The following is a 22,238-nucleotide window of genomic DNA, read 5'->3' as shown; positions in this document are numbered from 1 at the left end:
TCTAGGCAGTCGGGAAATGACATTGTCTCTTTCTCCTAATCTGTTTCTATTTCTTGACAGAACCAGGAAGTAGAGAGCATGATTTCTTTCTTTGGCACATCTTCCAAGCAAATAAACAAACCAAAAAAACCCAAACTAACCATTGAGTCTATTTCAGCTTTTTCATCCCAGAACAGCCTTACAACTCTTAGCATAAAAATGAAATACATTTATTTCCCTTTTTTTTTTTTAAAAAAAACACCCCTTGAGGGCAAATAAACAAACAGAAAGCATTCCAGGAACTGCAAAAACCAAGGAAGTCAGCATTCCAAGAGATTTGTATTTCTAAGTGGATTGTCTCATGTTCGGTAACAGATGAATGCTGATGGTTCCTCCTCTATAAGAGTGTTAACAGGGTTTTTCTCCATCCCAGCTGTCAATTTCTGTGCCATTTGCAGGAACGTAATCGTTTTTAAGACCTCTGCCCCTTTGCCAAATGCCACTAGAATTGACCTGTGTTTCAAAAGTTAATTGCAATAGTCTGATAGACACATACCCACGTACACATAGAACATGACTCCAAAAGCCTCATTTCCTTAGGAAACCAAACAAAGAAATACTTTTAATTCAGATACCTGAGAATAAAAACATGACCTCATGGAAGAGGAGACTAGAAACGAAACAGAAACAAATTGCAAGAGTAATTCATGTTTTGCCTGTTTGTTGAAATGGGCACACAACTGTGATCCTTACAAATAACCTTTCTTTCACCTCAAAACAAGCAGCTGTCACCTCTGAGAGCTGCTTACCCCAATGACACAAGCGGAGGATTGCTGGTTATTGATTCCATTAATCACAAACCCAGATTATGAATAAAATGTCATCCCGATGTGCTGACAACTACTATTAGGCTTTAAAAAAAGAGTGTGTTTTCAGGGGTAGAGAGGGATTAGAGGAGGAATGCAATCATGGTAACTTAAGAACTGGATCAAGGACAGCATGCAACTATTGTTAGTGCTTAACTAAGCTGCAAAATACATTTCATGCTAGGAAATAGCTCCATCTCCTGTTCTGCACATGGAAGTTCTCAAAATCCTCATTTGAAAAAATAAAGAACAAAAGAAACCCACTCCATAGCTGCTGTTTTAGAGTCTCTGCAAAGAGAAAATAAAATTCAAGCTTATGCCTACAAAATTAAATCCTCTTATGTACACATTTAAATCCCCTTATATCTTGCTAGGATAGAGCACTAGAAAAAAAAATATTCAAGCAGGTGCTAAGAGAAAGATGTTCCTATTTGTCAAACCATCATCTGAAACGATGGTGTGGGATGTTCTCAGCTCCCTCTAAAAAACTCTCCTATGGTTGGAACATAAATGTGTCCTCTTTCCTGTGCTTCAGGCTTTGTTCATCATTTTAGACAGTGCTTTAGACCTTTTACTCCATAATATGGGCAGTTTTGGGTGCTTTTCCAGTCTCTCCAGTGACACAGTTATCCCACTGAATACTTAGATGAAGTCAATAGGAGTTTTGCCATGAATTTTGGAACAAACTTTTCCCTTGCAGCCAAGTAAAAAGAGTTAGGAAACTAAGGTGCAATACTCTTACTCTTCCCAACAGAAAGACATATTCTCATTCTATCTCCTACTACACTGCATGCTGTAACACAAATTTAAAAAAAAACAACACACCAACACGTGGGAGATACGTCTTTGAAAGCATGTACCTTCTGCAGAGAGATGCTACACAACTTCTTTTGAATCATTACTGGGAAGACTGCAATCACCTGTGAGACTACCAGGAGGCAAAAACAGGGTAAAATCAACTGTGACATCTGATTTAATCAGATCACAGGACACATCCTTTTAAAGTAGCAGGTAGGGACAGCTCTGTTGCCCATCAAGCAGCCTGTGTTATATCAGTTAGTGACAAGAAAGATTTAGAAGCCACACAGGACAGCGTCATTTCATTCTACCAATTCACCTGTGTGAGATGACTTGTCCTATGCAGTGCAGAAGCCCTCCTTCTGCCCATTCAGAATGGCAGAAAGGAGCTTCTATGCCCAACTCTGGCAGGGAAGATAAAGTAAACATTTGCAGGCAAGGCTAATGGACAGTCTGCTTCCATGAGTGGGAAGGTGAGTGCTAAACCACATGCAGAATTCAAGACACTGATAGGAAAGTGAGGTTGTGCTAAAGGAACAAAGGGATTCAACGCGTATTACAGAATGGCACGTCAACAGAGCGATGAAAGGAGGATTCAGGTAATCCCTTTCAAAACCATCAAGAAATTTTAAAGCTGGACCCTTCCACCTGATCAGGGCAGTTTGTTGGTCTGTAAGGCTGCACTGCAAATGCAAAGGAAGACTGAAAACTCCAGCATTCCCATGTTCTCATCTGTGCTGTGAAACCATCACATTCCTCATGCTTTGTAATGCAGGGGTTTGCATGGAATTGTGACTCCTGTTCCCATTCAGTATGACTTCTGCACTCCTCTGGTGCCTGTAAAACATCTATACTTCCAGAGCATTAGATAACAATCAAGACCTATGTTTCAAATATTGACAGAAGTAAATTTATACGAATGGGATTTCATTAAAGTCTATTCATAAGAAGTAGCTATTTTGTGTCTGTCCCTCATCCCCTTTTTTCTGGTTATTGAACAAATGTAAGAGTAAATACACCTTCCTCTAATTGTGCAAGACCAAACCTGGGGCTTCCTCCAGTTCACACCTACACACAGAGGAGTACAAACCCCAGGAGATCTTGACTTACAGGATCACATTGAAAGGCTTCATAGCCATTGAACAGCTCCCTTTGCTACTTATGTACCAACTACCTTTAATATTTGCCTTTTAGAGCCTCCCTGGATACCTTTATATCGGCATTTAACCTATACCAGAATAGCATCTGTCACATATCATTCAAATAGAAGGCGTCTGACTTGTGAATGGGAGAAGTTTGAGTACTACAGAGGTTGGCAGAAAGAAAAAGGATCCCAAAGGCTTAATTTATTTGTCCATAAATTGCAATGGAGATGCAAGCATGCCAGTCATTCTATACCACTCCATCAGCATGCTGGCAACAGCAAGATAACTTACGCTGAGCATCTTAAATCTTTCAAGAGGAGCAAGTGGTGCACTACTTACACTTCCGTGCTGGAAACCAAGTACCACCCTGCTGGGAGATCATACCCTCTTGAAGAAGTGTATCTTCTTGCTGGACATGAGCCAGACTTCCCAACTGCTCCTGGGAGTAATGTGGGCTGAAATCCTGCTCATACCCTTACAGAACTCATACTAAAGTTCTGTATGTAGTGTGGGCTCATGTATACATTAGATGCAATATGAGCCTGTTCTGTACCTGCTTGTTACAACTGGAGTTCAGTGCAGTTGCTGGGCTATTATTTCACATTGTAGGAGTTAGCACGATAAAAATTCAGCTCTGCAGAGCTGAGAGGTTTGTAATTCTAATATGTTACACAGTGCATTCAGACTTTGACACTGAAAATAGTTATGCTATTTATTTCATAGCCTGGGAAGGTAAAGAACACTATCATCTACTTTTAAATGCCCAGCAGACAGCATGAGGCTGGGGGATCTGTGTGGAGCATTTGTCAAGTTGGCGCTCTCTGAAAACATATGAAATCCCAGCAGCTTTGACCATCTACCTGTAAAACTGCAGTATTGTTTGATTGTATTCCGCTGCAGAAAGTAACATCACTCCTCTCTTTCTTTTCACTTTAAGTATCAGTCTTCTCAGCTAAGAGCTCCTCAGCAAGGAAATCAAAGCAGCGCAACAGCAATTTATGAGCAATTACCTATTCTTATAGGCCTGCGAAGGAGGACCTTGATACGTGTTGCCTACCTTCTCCTGTGACATTTTAGATGTTACAGAGCTAGCAGGATGGCTTCGCAATGGGAGCCAGTCTCAATCCAAACACCACTGCCCAAGGTCTCGGGGAGCAAAGCAGTTTCAAGGGCTGGCTTTATAGTTGTTTAAAGGAGAAGGAAAATGTTTTTGCAGCTCCTGACAGCTTCTTCTAAGAATAAGTACTACGATAAAACAAACAGCTGTATGAGAATTCCCTCAAAGCAAAAAAATCATTGCAGCACATAAAGCAAAAGAATATATAAAATTAAGCCAGTTTACAATAGCAGTATGGTCTGTCTAGACACCTTCCTGTTGAGGCATTGGTTTTTCCACACGATTTTGATGTCCCTCTTCAAAGATGGCAAGGCCATACAAAGGCCAGTCAGGGATAAACCCAGGGAGGTGGGAAAGAAAGGGGCTGCAGATGCACTGCTTATTAGGGTTTCCCAGAGCAGCGCATAGAGCTACATTGCCAACCTGTGTTCTGCAGAAGAAAGGGGTCCATGTCCTGTGTGGTACAGCCTACGTCAAGGCAGAATAGGCAGATGTCAAGCTCACCCTCACTCTAAGACCACCGCACTTGAGGTCAAACCAGCTTTTCTCTAGTGTCTCCAAAGCATGCTGGACTTAGGGGTCTGGTCCCAGGGACTCACAGAACCTCTATTATGTTGATCGTACTGCAATGTATTTTGCTGTTCCCAGAGGAACGATGGCCTTTTGTCTGAGACACTGGCCTAAGATTCGACAGCTTGAGGTATAATTCCTTGCTCATATGCTCCCTGTGAGATTTTGGGTATATCACTTTGTGGGTTTGGTTTAATCCTCTGTTGCGATTATTGGTACTTTCTTTCCCTGCCCAAAAGCTAGCCAAGAAGCATTCAGACCTGACCTCCATGACTACTGCTGCCTCAGAGCATGTACAGCGCCAAACTGATGGTCCACAAAACTCCCTCAAAGCGACAACATACTCCTCAGATCAATCCTGTAACAAGCTCCTATAATACCCTCGTAGATTATCTATGCCTCATCCTGCGTAGAAGACAGGTCATTCCATTCCACCAGGTGAAACCTACAATATCTAAACGTTATTCTTCTGCAGGTGAGATTTTGAAAGAGCTGCTGTTAGGAGAAGGTATATGCAGCACAGTAAGAGAGCAGATCACTTTGAATGACAGATCAGAATACACATGGGTATCGCCCTCTCCTGTAAGTGTAGCAAAAATGTTCTCACCTACAGGAATAACAATTCTTGCAGCTTCAGGTTTTTAAATATATATAAAAAAATATCTTTGCAGTAGGGTTTGTTAAGTAGTTCAAATAGCTAAACTCTCCAGTGTACAAGGCTATCATTTTAGATAATGAGACATTTCTCCATTTTCCAAAAGGTTAAAGACAGACTTTATAAATTGTGCATCTAGCAGCCCAGGGAGGCTTCTCCTAATAGCCCCAACAGCCATCATTTCATTGTCTGGGATGCATCAGGATCAGCTAATGCTGATGAAGTGCAAGGCTTTGTGTTCAGAATAAAAGCAGGAGCAGGTGAGGCTTCATGACTTGAAGCTGCAAAAAAGCTTTCTGCAAATCAACTGCAGGAGGGGAAAAGAAAAAAGAAATTAACGGCCACCGACTACAATGAAACCAGTAAATAACTACTACAAAACATTTGCTGAGAGAGGAACGTACAAGGTCATTATCGTACTATACATTGCATAAAGGGTAATCTCTGCAAACCAGACTTCGTGGGCCAACCTGCGTTTCCCAGAGCAGGTGGCAATGCTGCCCTTTAGGTGCTGGCAAGCCAGAGGACGTGTGCCTCAGCCATCTGGAACCCCGTCAGCACGCACTCATGCTGGATATAAAATGCACAAAGATTTGCATGGCTAATTTTCTGCTTCATGCTTTGGCGAGGACAGCAGGGACGAGCAGCCTTGCCCTGCTGACCGCTTGTGACAAGAATTTCCTTGGCGCCAGAGACCCTCAAGGTCATCAGATGAAACCGGCCATCTGTTAGCTGCGAGGCTGCAGCCAGCCACTGCATGAAAAGGTAAAAATTAAGGGAGGGGGGGAGAAAAGAAAAAAAAGTAATCAAAGAAAGGACAGAGAAAGAACACCATTAGCTGTGCTGCAGATTTTTTTTTTTTTCCCTTCCCGACAACAGAGGGCGTCAATCCCCCATTCTGCCCACAGCCCTGGCCTCTTGCAAGCGCAGTGTGACACCCCGGAGGTTCTCAGCTCCCCTCTCGACAAGAGGCAGCAATTTTATTTCTAGGGAGCAACACGTTTTCTTTTCACTACTTTACCAGAAGCAAAAGAGGCATGAGCACTAATGGTGGCTTCCGGCAGTTAAATAGACACCACTTCTCTTTGTTAAATGATGAAGATTTTTCTCAGCTTGAAATACGGAACTGCTTTTACACTAGGCATGCATTCACAGAACAGCCCCCTAAGCAGAATGAGCTCTGCTGGAGTGGCAATCTTCCACTGTGGGACACAGGGGGTCTTTCTTCTCCCCTCCCTCTGGGCTTTGAGCCCCCTAAGAGGGCTCTGTGTGCCACCTGGCCTGCAGTGAGGCAACTAACTGCTCAGAGCACAGGGCAGATTGTCATCTATGGACAACGTGGGTAAACCCACGTTGCTCTAGCTGATCAGCTCTATCTCGAGTCCATTTGGGATCCCATAGTGAACCCAAGCATTGGACTCCAAATTTCATCAGGACAGAATCAGGGAAAGGACACTCTGCACCTTGAAAGTCTTCAGGGCTTCTGAAGGAAGGAGGAGATCTCACTTGGCCATTTGTGCCACAGTTGCTGACACATAGCCCACCTTGAAGAAAACCTCTCAAGTGTTTGAAGTCCTGGTCTGGAGACAAAAGCAGCATCAGGTCATGTGCTAGAAGTTGTGTCTGGTGTGGATGCAAAAAAAAAAAAAACAAACGAGGAAGGGTGATAAAGCCAGGCAATACGTTTCCTACAGCACATCTATTTTGAGGCACTCTGGCACCAGTGTCACTGCCTGCTGCACTGGAGATCAGGCTATCAGCTGTAAGACACACTCGGGGCCAGGGAGCAGGAAAGCACAACCCTATGAATGCAGGAGAGGAGTGTGCACTCCCTCATTCACCATGTAAAGTTAAGCCAGAGTCAGTGCTTGAAAATTTGGGTATTGGACAGCAAACCCTATTTGAGAGGGGGGTCTTTGTCTTCATTGCATGAAAGATCTCAGAGCTGTGGACATGATGTGTCTTGTCCAAAGACACAAAGCCCAGAACAACACCAGAAACAAGACCTGCATCTCCAGAGTCCCCAGCACTAATGCCATAATGCCACATCCACAGGGACTTCATCCAAAAGCTTCATCTGTGAACCCTGTCAGGATAATCCAACGTTTCCCGCTGAAAACACAGGCCTTATTTCAGAGAATTTGTGTGGCCCAGGTCTCCATGTGGCAATTTCTGACCCAAAGAGATTGAATCTGAGTGGCAGATCCCTCCAAAAATCTGTCACATTAGTTCATGTTAGCCTTCCAGCCCTGATGTTCAGAAGAACATTAAGTGACACAGTCGGGGTCTCAGTTTCTGTACCATTAACGTTTTCGCTGTAAGCTCCAGAAAGTAGTCGCGAATGCAGTCAAGCCCTGTCACTGTCAGGTGCTCAAGTTCTAGCTCCAGGGAAACAGGTAAACACATACTCCTTGGAAAAGAAAAAAAAAATTGATTCAAAGTGGCAGAGGGACTGAGGTTCACAGTAAGCTCAGAATGGGAAAACACAACTCGTGATCCCATATTGCATAAAGAGATCAGTAGCTGCTACGTATATAATTTATGCTGCTGAGTCAGCCATGTCCCCAATTTGCAGTTTTAACTATTAATGCAAATTAAAAAAAAAAAAAAAAAGAGACATGAAAATAAAGCACACATCTAGAAACAATACCAGTCACGAGTAAACAGATCATTTGGGTAAAGCTTTGAAGTGGTCAAAATTATTAGGTCCTATTTTTCTACTAACAGGAATTGTATTTGAAATCAGCCAAAGCTTTGTTGAAATAACTGCTGTAGCTGTTTTCGTTTTTCAGTTAGCATGCTAGCTATGAATAAATAATGAAGATGCCATTTATTTAAAAACACATTCAACATCTCTCCCTTGGAAGCCCCATAGGGCGAACACGCAGCTCTACTTGTCTGTTTGTCTCACACTAAAAAAAAAAACGTGTGTCAAAGTACAAAGATTAGAGCAGGTGACGAAAGTACATCTATTCCCTCTCTGCCCTATCTTCCCCCTGCCAAAGGGTTACCATGCTGATAGAAATTATCATTTATTCATGTTTTCTTCAGAAGATTAAAAGTGTACTGAAAACTTTCAATGTCAAAGCCAAGCATCTACACAGAAAGCACGATTTTCCCCCTCATCAAGTCTACTCTTTTAGATTTTGTTAATCTAGGTTTTCAATGAAAGCCCAAGAAATGCTTTTGTAAGGGAAGAGTATGCATTTTCTATGGAATTTTATTTTTACTGAATAAATGTTTGAAGAGAAAAATTCTATCTCTGCCAGACAAAGGGTGCTCTCCCAGTACAGTATGTTCACATTTGCAGCTGGACAGTCCGGTTGCATAGTATGGCAGCCATGCCCAAACCGCTTCCTTTCTTGCTATTTCAAGAGATTAGAAGAAACCCATCATTATGGTTGTTCATAACCAGTGGTTGATGCAAGCACTGTGTACTCAGTGTATGGTGGGAGGGGAAGAGATAGGAGCAGGAGAGTACCGGTGGTTTTCCTGTAACCCATACAAGGGCCTCTGCAAGTAGTCTGACACATCTGCAGAATCAGCTATGGGATTTTTTTCCGGTCCCTGTATCAACAGATGGTAAAGATTAATTTGACCATTGTATCAATACAGAAATGCAAAATCTAGAGTCTTCATGTTCAACATCACTTTCTACCATGAGTTATCATTAAGCATCGATAATCAAACAGCAAATAAAATTTTCAAGAACTATGCTCATGTTTAAAATAGGCAGAAAAATATTTTTAAGGGAATGTATTCTTATCTAGAGGACATTAACAACTTGATAATTAAGGCTGAGATTTCCCCCTATAAACAGAGTTTGAAACCAGCTGTTTGAAGATGTTGCATTGTTTAGTTCTGGAGACCAATACTTGGCCCTCCTACTGCAAGGCCAGGGCAATTTTTCAAGCTGGCTGTCTGCTTCTGTGCACTATGCAAGTCGGATCAGTTAGGACCACAGCATTCAGTTTCCACAAAGCGCAGGATTTGCGAGAGCTTGTTGTGGGAGTCTGGCAACACAGAAGAGCAGCTTGGGATATATTCTGATCGGAAGGGATACTGAGGCTGACTGTACACAACATCCAAATACAGGTCCAGCTCTTTCTATCAAGGGAAGATACTACCATACTACAAAAGCAATAGCAGGTGCTATGAAAAGCCACTTAGTGAGGTCACCAGATAGAAGGACTAAAAGCTTAACTAAAGGAAGTTCTATTATTACCACAATACCATGTTAATTAGCGGCCTTGTCACATACTACGGAGAGTGCCAAAACAAGTTGCAAGACAAAATAAATCCATGAGGAATGGGCCCATCCATGGCTTCTAAAATACAAGCGGTGGAAGTGAATGAGGAAAAACCCTTGGTGCATTAGTGGCAGGAAATCTCTGACAGCAGAAGGGTCACTAGAGTTGTCCTGTGTTCAACGCACAGTGGTTGCTGTCAGAAGCGGTGGGGCAGCCACAGTCCCAACCCCAGACAGCAGCACTAAGAGCCTTGTGCTCCACATTATCGTATGTAGGAACTGCTCAGGCTGCGGCTGAGGTCTTTGCGCTGGATGCCAACCCTGACCTTTTCACAGCTACCGTTCCTGCAGCACTTGCTCGCTGAGGATTGACAATGAAGGAGACGGCTGTTAGTCAGGGACACAACAAAGCCATGCCCTGACAGTGTGCCTGTTAACTGCGAGGACAGAAAGAGATGACCAGAATCCTTGACCCATACAAATGATGAGAAATGCTCATTCTTCTAACCAAACGACTGTGTGAAGAAGATCTTAAAAAAGTCTCTGAAAAAGAGGAAAAAGATGAATGATATTTCATTCCAGGATACAATACCAAACATAGCTTTACAGACTGATATCTTTGCTTCCACAGGATTTTTCTGTGGTTTTTCATTTATTTATTTTAAATTTGAGACAGATTTTGTTTCTTAAGGTCAAAAGCACTCAGTTTACCCAGCTATTTTTAGCCATATTGGACAGATTCATTGAATTATTCCATGAATTATTCATAGCACGAAGAAACAGCCTGGGCATTCATATGATATTTGAAGACAATGACAGCTTCTCACATTTTTGCTGTGCAACTGCAAATCCAGGCCCCAGCAAGAGTCTCACAGGTTTGTCAAGGGAGTCCAGAAATGAGCCTGTCTGTTTTCCTCTGGACAACATCTGTGGTCAAGTGCTGGAAACATGGTAAAATCAGTAAGGCCTATTACAGACAGAATATCCTGTTGCAGGGTTGGGTTTTTTTTTTATTATTTTGTTATTATTTATTGTGTCACTGTTAGCGGACATAAGTTTTTATATTTGTGTTTTCTGGGCTTAAAAAAAGCCATACCTACCAAAGCAGACAAAAGGTCCTCAGAGCAGAGAAAGGAACAGCAGGGAGGAAATTATTGCTGGTTGTTCTGGAAATATCCTTCATCCAACTTACTAATTACACACTCCGTTGATCACCTATAATTATGATCTGAAAGGAAATTCTACACCCTAGCAATTTAGCTGGTGTTTCTTTTTTAAAGTCAACCATTTCCACTCTAATGAACCTCAGTATGAAGCAGCAAAACCTTGGAGGGAAAGGCTACAGACACGAAAATGAGTGCTTGCTGTCTCATTAACATTTTACTTGCTTGGCTAGGAGTCCTTTTGTTACAGGAAGCTAAGTGTTTTTATGGCCAACTCTCCTGAATCTGTAATAATATCCAATATGAGTGTAAGTGATTTCTGCTTTTAAGCTATTGAGCCTCTAAATAATCTCCACTAAAGCTAATGTATCCACAGTCAATGTGCAGCACCAGTTAAAATACAAGTAATTGCTGCCTTGGCCAGTTCCACAGCACAACTCTAAACCTGACATTTGGCAGCTGTTAATATTTATAGCTGGATGGATCCAACCTGTCAGTTATGGTCTTCCCGAAAGCAAGAGTATGTCTGGAGCTAAAGTTTTCTTTCCAGTCCATAAAAGTTAATGTCAGGCTGAGATGCCTCAATGCAGAACTAAGCCCACAGCAACCACAGAAGAGAGTTTCCCTGCACAGGTAGAACTGAACTTATCCATGACACACAGATTCCTGGTCTTTTCCCAAAGAAATCTACAGCCTAGGTTTAACACAACCTTTAAAAGAAGAGTCCTAGGGAACCACAATGAATACAAGGCAGTAAAATCTACACTTAAGACATTTCCAAGAAATTAATGTAGCAGGTACTTAAGTGAAATTTAACAGTAAGTAAATTACCATTAAGACTCTTAGTGTAGTGGGATCAATCCTTCATGACTGTAACCAGATGAAACAGCTGCCTTATAGCTCCAGAAATAATTCATGATATATACAAGGTCAAATATGAAAATGAGAAGCGTGCTACCTCTCAATGAACAAATTTCTGTGAGAAATGTGCTTCTGAGCCGTGCTTTCACCTTCTCAGTGGGCAATTATTTCTAACCAAGAACTGATCAGATGAGGGTGAAGAAGGTTGAAGAGAAGATGGGGCTGCCAGTCCTCTTCCACAGGCAGGCATGTGTAGCAAAAATGGTCCAGATATGTTCCTTCTAGCCACCTTCTCAGTGTAGTGATGAAGGCTGTAAAGGAGGTGGATGAAGAAAAGATATCAGTAGTAAGGTCAAAAGGGAGAAGGGCTTAGAGGCAAAGACAAGCACAGAAGTTGAAACTATACAAGCCAGTAATTAACATTTCTAAGTAAGACTGTTAGCTGTTCTCTCCATCCTTTCACAGAAACCAAGGCCATTTTGGTTTTTAAAAGCTCTATCAGACATGTGTTATTTAAATTCAAAGACAAAAGCAACAGGTGACACAGACCATGTGATTCAGGAAGCCAGTAGCCTAACACAGGTGAGGCATCGGTGCTCTTCAGACACCTAAGGACCAAGAAGAGAACCCGCCTTCACTCAAGAGATTCCCCTCTGCCCAGAAAGCTGCTCTCGAGGAAGTGTGCCTTCTGATCGGGACTTTCTTTAATCCACCTCTACAAGGGATGCCTTTGGGCCACCTCCTCAGAGGCCAAGGCAAGCCACACCTGGAGTTCCTAATGCAGTCAGTGCTATCCACTACAAGAACCTCTTAAAAACTTGCCTACTGCCTTCAATGATACTGGAAGTCAACTTTTCCACAGAGGATTTCATTTCTGCAAGATGATTTATTCTAAAGACAAAAAATGAATTGCAAAAAAAATTTTCTGCTCACACTACTGTACATTATTTTATCTCATATTCACCATTTCTTATATTGCTACCCCTTTGAGATCTCCTCTTCGGCTGTGTTTACACTGTGTGGTCTCAGATCTCTTCTGTTTGAGTGTGAAGTTTTGTGGAAAAACAACAGAAGACTGCCTGTCATCATGGATTCTTAACAGTTCCACTGAAACTTGTCTTATGAGCTTTGGATTGAAGCGAGTATTGATAGGCTGGCTACTAGCACAAAAATATTGTCACTGTAAAAACTTGTTTTACTGAATAAATCATTATCAAAGAACAGAGACTAGGTGTCAGCTTTATCCCATGTACCTTTTGTATCAATCACACACAGGCCAGGCATTTGAAACATTGAGTGACCTCCTGTATGTTAGTTCCGACAACAGCTGGGAAAACAAATAGTCTCACATTGACCAAAGAAAAGTCTAATTAGTATCCTAGGATTGTTTCCAGCAGTGACAAGTAGCAGAGGCTGGGAGAAAAGATAGAAGGCTGACATGGAAATTGATGACAAGCAGCGTTCCTCAGGGGTCCATATTGGGACCAGTACCATTTAATATCTTCAAAGACACAGTGGGATTTACAGACAAATTTGCAGATGACACCAAGCTGAGGGGTGCACTTGACACACCTGGGGACGGAATGCTATCCAGAGGGACCTAGACAAGCTTAAGAAGTGGGCCTGTGTGAACCTCATGAGGTTCAATAAGGCCAGTTGCAGGGTCCTGTACCCGGGTCAGGGCAACCCCCAGTATCAGTACAGGCTGGGGGATGAAGGGATGGAGAGCAACACTGCTGAGAAGAACTGGGATGTGTGGATGAAGAGCTGGACACGAGCCAACAACATGCGCTGCATCAAAAGAAGCATGGCCAGTAGGTCAAGGGACGTGATTTTGTCCCTCTACTCTGCTCTCATGAGGCCTCACCCAGAGTACTGCATCCAGCTCTGGGGCCCTCAGCACAGGAAAGACATGGACCTGTTGGAGTGGATCCAGAGGAGGGCTACAAAAATAATCAGGGGGCTGGAGCACTTCTCCTATGAGGACAGGCTGAGAGAGTTGGCATTGTTCAGCCTGGAGAAGAGAAGGCTCTGGGGACACCTTAGAGGACAGGCTGAGAGAGTGGGCATTGTTCAGCCTGGAGAAGAGAAAGCTCTGGGGACACCTTATTGCAGCCTTCCAGTACTTAAAGCAGGCTTATAAGAAAGATGGAGAGAGACTTCTTGTAGCATGGCCTGTTACAATAGGACAAGTGGTAATGGCTTTAAACTAAAAGAGGATAGACTTAGATTAGATATAAGGAAGAATTTTTTTACAATGAGTGGTGAAACACTGGCACAGGTTGCCCAGAGAAGTAGTAGATGCCCCATCCCTGGAAACATTCAAGGTCAGGTTGGACAGGGCTCCAAGGAACCTGATCTAGTTGAAGATGTCCCTGCTCATTGCAGGCAGGTTGGACAAGATGACCTTTAAAAGTCCCTTCCAACTCAAACTATACTATGTTTCTTTCTCAAATTGGCTCCATTTCATCAGTCCATGGTAGGATTTCATGAGCACGGGATTCTCAGAAGGGTCAAAAGATTTGGTATGGAAAGCAAATTTAATTTTCACTGTTTGAAAATTGTGTGTCAGAGTGTAAGTTCATTTATTATCAAATTTGCACTTTGCCTTGTTTTATAAAAACAGAAAATTAATTAAAAGAACTTTTCAAAATGTTGGTTTCAGACATGTATGGAATCTTTGGCATTGTGGACAAAGTCATGCTGAGTCAAAGCTAAGAGTGACTCAGACATCAGCTACTGAACAGAAACTCTTTTTCTATGAATGTTAGTGCACCTGTTTTCCAATATTAAACTGAGCCAAACACTCTTTTATTTATTTATTTATTTTTAATCAATGTGGTTTTCTAGAATGTCTCCTGGTCTTCAAGAACAACTCTTCTAGAGATATTCCTCCAAGGAACTTGAGTCAAGTTCTCCTTCTGCATCTTGACCATCTCATTCTGTCCCTAGAATGGGACAAGGTTCTATTACACACATCTTCCATAGCTAGATTAGAGTTTTGAAAGTTTTTCCAGATAATCCAGACCTTGTATTGTAATTCAGAGAACTAGTCTGAAATCCTAGAAGAGTCTAGTGCTACAGAACAAGAATAGAAAACAGATTCAAAGAGTAGATTGTAGTCTTTGTTATTTGATTTCAACTGTTTCCCTGACACAATAAGCAGCACCACGTCAATAGGACCTTACACAACACTGCGTGAGAGTACAATTCTGATTCGCCCTTTCTCTATTGAAGGCCAGGAACCTCAATTTCAAAAGCCTGACAGCACAAAATTGTGTAGAAACCTATAAACACATCCATAGCAGTTCTCATATGAGGTTTTACCAGAGGCCAAGAACTTGTCACCCACAGCATATCATTTCAGATAGATAGATCATCTAGGAAGACTCCCAATGCTGAATTTAAAGATCTTCTATCACAGAGACACCCCCCCCTACAGCATCACAAACTGTTCCAGCAGTTGCGTGTTCTCACAGAAACCATTGCATCATTATTTGGGTACTGATAATTGACTAATCAGATTTCAGTCTGTAACTTATCTTTCAGAAAACTCTTCCTTGTTTAATCTGTAGGTCAAACAACAAAAAGGTTGCAGAACTTGATCCTTCACAGAGTGAAATCCATAACTGGGAGTAAGATGCATTAGCCTCCCTACACAATAGGTAGGTGCAGACTCTTGTCCCAGAATGATATGGACTGCTGGTATGCAGTAGAAGGCTAGTCAGGAGGAAGTATCTAGGACAGAGCCACATCTGCATGTCTGATAGTTGGGAATTAGTCACCTCTGGCTTTTGAGGATCCATCCCCCCAAAGGTAAAGGTCAGTGTCTTTTCTGTGGAAGGGCTATAGAGGACTCAGCCTTCTTTCAAAACAGATGCAAGAGCAGTGGTGACACCCTTTTAAATCAGCTCATTGACAGAGCACTTGCATGGGAATCTGAAAACTCAAGTTTAAATCCTTCCTCAGATCAGAGAACAGAAGAAGTTAAGATTCACATCACAATTTTCTCTTTCAAAAAATGCCCCCAACACCAGTACATATGGAAACCTGTATTCCATTTTCTTTTCTCACTCCTTGGCCTCTCAATTCTTGCATGGTTTCCCCGCAGTGTGGCACAATTTTGGGAATGGCGTAAAGAGTTCTACCCACCACCAGAAACATCTCAAGATAGCCTTCTAGCTACAGCACTGTCCTAGGAAATGAGGTCACAGGGAACTTCAATCCTGTGCTTCCCAGGCTGGCACACAACCTTGTTGCACATTACACTAACACAAACCTCCCTGCATTAAACACAGAGTCCAACGCCGGGTACTTTCATCAGTTATTCTTAGGGCTCTCATTGATGCCATCAATGGGGAACAGCTACAGGGGACATCAGATGTTGAGGATGTTAGGCCAAAACACAGGCTAGGCACTGTTTTCTTGCCAAGACAAAGACAATTCTGGCCCGCAGTCCTGTGGAGAGCTTCGAAGCCAAACAAGGAAGGTATTTGTGAAATGCAGGCATCTCCAGGCATTACAGTTGCTAACAGGAGGTTTTATAAGAAATGCAGGTTTAGATTTAGAGACCTGAATTCCACATACATCCTGAATCAGGCATTTTAGTAGATGAAGATTTTATAGGCTCCGTGATCAAGTCATTCTTTAACTTTCCTCCTGAATTACAGAAACAGGCTGACGTCAGGTTTAATTTTCTTTCCTGTACCCCATTCTTGCAGCTTCCTTTGAAAATGTAAAATATATACTGGGAAAAGAGACACACTACTGCACCTGTCAAATACAGCAACAAAATTCTTAGCAGACACAGTAACATCCTCCAGATTTTGTATTTTTTTTATTTTTTAAGATATTAGAAATTCTGTTTATGATGGGATTTTCAGGAAGCCGGAAGGGGAGATTGCATGTATTTTTTGGTGACTTTTTCCTCTGTTCGTAGATGTCTTTTTTTGTCAGAAACAAGGAATCTGTGAAGGAGGAGACATTACTTCCTCTAAATGTGGACAGACATATCTGGAGTTTTGCAGCAACAAACCAAATGGGAGCCCTTAAATACATCTAGTGGTCAGAAATTCAATAAGTGCATTATGTTCTCTGAAGTATTTTAGCATTGAATTTAGTAAGCCTTGCTATTTCTATCTTTTTTTTTGTGGCATATGCAAATAAAATGTGATGATCCACAAGAGAAGCCAAGCCTACTTTTCTGCTAAGACAATCAACTTAATGAATAATTAGTGTAAGAATATTAGTAACATTAATGCTTAATGAGTTGAATCTTCTTTGCATCATATCCTTTAGTTTCCCCAGCTTGCTAAATAAAGGTTTATTTATTGTCTTAAATTAAAGGACATTTCTGAAATGAGATATAATAAAGTTACAAAGAAGGAAAAGCTAATCAAGATAATTAAAATGAAAAATTGTTAGAATAATTCACTTTTACCTGCAGTTGCAGTATAGTTGAACTAAGAGTTTCTAATTAAACGAGAAAGTATGTGAAGTGCAGTTCAGCTGATTTGCATTTATGGAACTGGAAGAAAATATTACCTTATTAAAGTGAGTTTCAGAGGAAATGTCATAGCACAGAGGTTGGCCTGACTTGACTTTCTAGTAGATTATGCAGTCATTTATAAATGTGACTGCTTCACAGAGCCAGCTCCTCTGCAGCTCTAAATCAGCATGGTCTCACTGAAGTTAATGACGCCACATCAATTTATACCAGGTAAGCATCTGCCCACTAAGCCTTTCAATGTATATATTGCTGCACAGAGAAAAAATTCAGCTGCATCTGCCACTGTGCACACCTGAGAAATATGCCAATAAAAGACGGTGTAATGCTGCTGTGCCCAGATAATCAATTTATCCAAATTCTGCTGCTTGGACAAGGGGCATACCACACTGTCTGCCTCTGGTGATTAATTCCTGCAGCTATGTACAAGAAAATGAACTAGGTGATATTTGCTGGCCATGTTTTTGTAAAGTCCAGCACATGAATACAACTGCTCTCAGTACTGTACACAGCACTGGTCAATACCACCATATTTACCCCAATCCACAACAACCCTGGTTCTGAGTTGACCTCATATGTTCACAGCTGGGAGGGAGGAGAGGGGCTTTTGTTGGCACTGCCTGGTGTGACGCACAATCCCTTTCATGGTGGGGTCTCTGTGCTTTCCTACCTGCACTCCTAGCAGTGAGGTTACCACAACAACATGGTAGTAAAAACAGGGAAACCAAGCCCTCTCTCACCAACAGGAAGCATCCTATTATTTCTTTAGAATCACAGAATGGTTAGAGTTGGAAGGGACCTTAAAGATCATCTAGTTCCAACCCCCCTGCCATAGGCAGGGACACCTTCCCCTAGACCAGGTTGCTCAAAGCCCCATCCAACCTGGGAATACTTCATAGGATGGGGCCTCCACAACTTCCCTGGGCAACCTGTTCTAACATCTCACCACCCTTCCTCACCCTTTATAAACATGGAATAGCCAATGACTAATCCTGCATTGCCCTACTGCCTGTGTACTCAATTCTTGATGAGATACAATTGTGAGGGTATTCATAGAATCATAGAATTGTCTAGGTTGGAAGGGACCTTTAAGATTGAGTCCAGCCATCAACCTAACACTGCCGAAACCACCACTAAACCATGCCCCTAAGCACCACGTCTACCCATCTTTTAAATACCTCCAGGGATGGCGATTCCACCACTTCCTGGGGCAGCGTGTCCCAATGTTTCATAACCCTTTTGGTGAAGAAATTTTTCCTAATATCCAGTCTAAACCTCCCCTGGCATAACTTGAGGCCATTTCCTCTCATCCTATCACTTGTTACTTGGGAGAAGGGACCAACGCCCACCTCACTACAACCTCCTTTCAGGTAGTTGTAGAGAGCAATAAGGTCTCCCCTCAGCCTCCTATTCTCTAGACTGAACAATCTCAGTTCCCTCAGCCACTCCTCATAAGACTTGTGCTGTAGACCCCTCGCCAGCTTTGTAGCCCGTCTCTGGACACGCTCCAGAATCTCAATGCCTTTCTTGTAGTGAGGGGCCCAAAACCGAACGTAGCATTCAAGGTGTGGCCTCACCAGTGCTGAGTACAGTGGGACAATCACTTCCTCAGTCCTGCTCACCACACCATTCCTGATACAGGCCAGGATGCTGTTGGCCTTCTTGGCCACCTGGGCACACTGCTGGCTCATATTCAGCCAGCTGTCGACCACCACCTCAAGTCCTTTTCTGCCATGCAGCTTTCCAGCCACTCTTCTCCAAGCCTGTAGCACTGGTATTTCATTCTGATTAGGTTAATCTATGACAATTCTTGAATTTTGACTTCTGAGGCAGGAGGAAAGGATTTTCTGAGATTCAAATAATGTGTTTCATCTCACAGATGGAGTCAAGCAGAACTCTCACTATGGGCACCTGCTGCAACATCACAACTACATCTAGATTATAAAAATGTAATACTTGACATTGGCAGAGCATTTACTATGTCTCTTTAAGAAACCAGGATTTAGTCTATTGAAGAAGCAAATGCTATTGCAGCTATTTTACACTTATATTTTGTACAAAAGAAAACAACTGCTTCCATCATACCTTTGCTAGGAAAACCATAGCTGGTTTTGGGAGGTATTCTGTGGTCAAGGATTCAGCTGTCAAAGTTGTGTTACATCAGAGACAACAATGACCTGCTGGCAGAGATAACAAGACAACCCAACAGAAGAGAAGCTTCAGAGAGAAGTCTCTTTTCCAGCACTGCTTCATTCATTGCAGCTACAGGCCTAAATTAACCTTGCAAAACTGTCATGAAAACTTATCAGGCCAAGCATAAAATTTACTCTACAACTCTCTATCATAACAGTGATGACAAAAACTATTAATGACATTCAGTTCACCTGTCAAGTTGATTGCTCAGCCCAGATAAAAAGCAACAGTTTTGTGGAGCTGTTCCAGCTGACAAGCCCCAATCACAGCCATGTCATAGTGCAACATCCAGCACTGTAGCCACGCTAATTAAGGGGCTGTCCAGCCCGGTCTTTTCCTCAGCTTCCAGAGGTGAGCAGATAGCTAAATGGCCCAGACCAGCCTTGCTATTAAACACAGATGTGTCACTAGGTCAAACGACCTTTTGGCCCTATTTGATTTAAAGTCCATTAGGCTGGCTTCTTTTTATTTATATTATAAATACCTCCAGTTTGGTGTTAACTGTAGAATAATATCTGTGCTTGGAAAATCCATTTTATAAAAAACTAAGTTGCCTTAATACTGAGCATGAAAGAATCTATATTTATGTTGATTTTCTATGCTACATGCCACAGGAACTCTTCTACATGCTTTGAGCAACTTTTGTTAAGGTTTGAAATAATATTCAGTGCTACCAAACAGATGAGTTATGAATACCCTGCAGCCACCATCACAACAATGATTAAGTGAGGAAGGCAAAGAAACTCATGAGGCAGGGCACTTAAAAACCACCCCCCCACACACCCCCAAAAAAACCCAAACCAAACCAAAACATGAGGAGGTGGTGCAGGTACTCCCCTTTTCCTTTTATCTGGCCAGCTGTGTCACTTCCATTCAGCAGCACTACCAGAGCATGGAGAGGAAGAGGAAAAAAAACAAAAAGAAACCAATAAACAAGGAGAAATTGGAAAAACTGGGCTGGGAACACCCGTCTTGTTTATTATTTCCTTTAGTCTCCCATGGTTTTATATAGGCCACAGCTGACACAGGCCAATGCACCAGCACAAAGAAATTGTTACAGGAGGAGATCAGTACAGGACATTTTTAGAGTCCTATACTGGGTGACAGTGGCGAGGTGCTGGCACAGTGGGGACTGCAGGGGTCCCTGCAAGGGGAGGCCAGGCCTGCCCTGTGCTGGACATGGCCAGATCCAGACAGCTCCAATGGCCCCACCACAGGGCACAGCTCAGCCCCTCAGCTGCAATGGTGGCGCCTCAGGGAAGTGTGTTTTTAAAAGGCCAAAACCCTGCCTGGTAGAATGAGAGTTGGGGGGAAAAAAAGTGAGAGAAACAGCCCTGTGAGCCTGGAAGAGGTGCTCCAGGCCCAGAGCTTGCTGGTGACTCATCACCTGGACAGCATAGGCTTGAATGTACTGGGAATGCTGGAGGCACTTGACACAAGAAGTCACCAGGTATTGCAATGGGTGTCTGAAGATGAAAGTCACAGAAAATATTTGTGGTCTGGTCTGAGAAGTAGTTTTTAATCAAGGGGCAGATTTTGTAAGTGTGTACGTTCTCACAAGTGGCCATTAAATCTGTGATGCCAGTACTTTGACAACATCTTCACATTCATCCTCAGTGTCTATCAAAGCCACATGGAATGACTAATACTACCATCTCTAAATAAAGGAAAAACCACCAAAAAAATCCAGACTTCCCAAAGCTCCTAGTACCTGGGGTACTCAAACTTCTTGATATTCTTTAAAAATACACACCATCTCAAAATTATTTGTAACCTAGAAAGCATACTGTAAGTTGCTATTACTATAAATGTGTATGTGCACACTGAAGTGAAATTGGAAGGACAGGAATATGTTGAAGGAAGAGGATGCCTACAAGGGGAAAAAAAAGAGGAAAAAAATAAGGAAATCTTGTATACACAAAAACATGCACATCTGGAAAAAGGATGCCATGCTTTACCTGAGACTGAGGTCATCCTTTTAAATAACAATGCATCATGCTTCTCTAGTCTCAAATCAGATATTAGAAGAAAAGACCTCAAGGCCCTTTCCAGCATGATTTTCTATGAAGCCAAGAACCATTCTCCAAAAACCCACATTATTTGGGATGCATGTTCAATCTGTAGGGCTGTTGGGAAGGTTACTAGGCTTGCTTTGGGCACAAGTTGATTGTGTGTGGCCTTGGAGTGTAGGAAGGCATACAGGGAAGTCAAGACAGCCAAGTTCAGCCTGTGCTGTTTCACTGTACGACCTTCCAGAGTCAACCTCCCTCCACTCTTTTCTTGTAATTAGCATGTTATAAACAGATTTCCAAGTTTCTCCCTCACCTTCCCTTTATTATTTTTGGAGATATAGGAGGAACCAGGCATTGCTTTAAGAAGTTTTGGCATCTTTCTAGATCTGTAAGCTGTGAACTCAGCAGCGTAAGGAAATCTTCATGAACTAGATCACAAAAGGATACAAGACCCTCTTGATGACAGCAGCAATGTTAGTACTGCAGCCACAACAGACACGTGTCTTACTTAAGTGACAAATTCATAGAACCTTTAATTCAGTAACCTTTGCTTTTTTGTCTGGATGACACACACACTTCCAATTTGAAAATATTAGTATTCAAAGTTATTTAACAAGTTGTTTATGTGAGCTTATTCCAACCTGTTAAATGTTTCTGCTACTGCATTTGCAATAGGATTTTCATGGTGAGCAAGAGATCATGTACTGATTCAATTTCCCGATTATAGCCCTCAAGCCAACATGGCCAGTGTATTATGACTGCTTCAATATAATCTCCCTCTTGCCTGGACAGTTATGATACTTTATCCATGGACTTTCCTAAGGATGAAATTCACCAGGGAGATGTAGATAACAAATATGTGGACAAGGAAGTTCTAAGACAGTACTTTTTCTTCCGGTAAGTGGTCACAACCATTAGACTTTGCAGAATTTCCTAGAAGTTTTGGTAGATTTGATATCTAAGGAGAATCTCTTTCATAAAACAGCTGGGTATGAAAACCTTAAAGCCACAAGTCAGAACTTCACAGATGACTGCATCAGACGAAGAGGATTTGGGGCTAAGAGTAGGATTTAATGCTGAGACTTGGAGCAGAACAGATAGTCTCAAAGAGCTAATCAGAAGGG

Source organism: Charadrius vociferus, unplaced genomic scaffold (genome assembly GCF_000708025.1).
Source record: "Charadrius vociferus isolate BGI_N301 unplaced genomic scaffold, ASM70802v2 scaffold51, whole genome shotgun sequence".
NCBI classification, from domain to species: domain Eukaryota; kingdom Metazoa; phylum Chordata; class Aves; order Charadriiformes; family Charadriidae; genus Charadrius; species Charadrius vociferus.
The sequence above is the reverse complement of the archived record's forward strand: the minus strand, read 5'-3'. Positions refer to the sequence as shown.